The following is a 370-nucleotide window of genomic DNA, read 5'->3' as shown; positions in this document are numbered from 1 at the left end:
AAAGTGTGAGTACAAACAAATGTAAGTAGGCTTAATCTGTATATAGGAAAAATGTGTAAATAGAAAAGTGTTACGTTAAGTTTTTGTAAAAATGTTTTGATACTTTTATTTTACTTTTTGGAGTTTACGAGGAATTGTTCGTAAACTGGAAGGGGGGGGGGTTATAATCAGGGTATAGGTATTATGACTCTTAATACCTAAACTCCCCATGTCAACATTCCAAACTGTATATATATATATATAGGCTTAGAGAGTGGAATAAATCAGTATCTGAATTGAGCTTGTTTGTCTCATTTCGTGCCCCTATTTTCCTTTTTTTTAACTCTTCAGTTCTGACCTCTCATAACTCTTGCCGAAACCCGGGAAGTTC

Source organism: Halyomorpha halys, unplaced genomic scaffold (assembly GCF_000696795.3).
Source record: "Halyomorpha halys isolate HHAL.00 unplaced genomic scaffold, Hhal_1.1 Scaffold47.1, whole genome shotgun sequence".
In the NCBI taxonomy this organism is placed as follows: domain Eukaryota; kingdom Metazoa; phylum Arthropoda; class Insecta; order Hemiptera; family Pentatomidae; genus Halyomorpha; species Halyomorpha halys.
Note: the sequence above shows the minus strand (reverse complement) of the source record.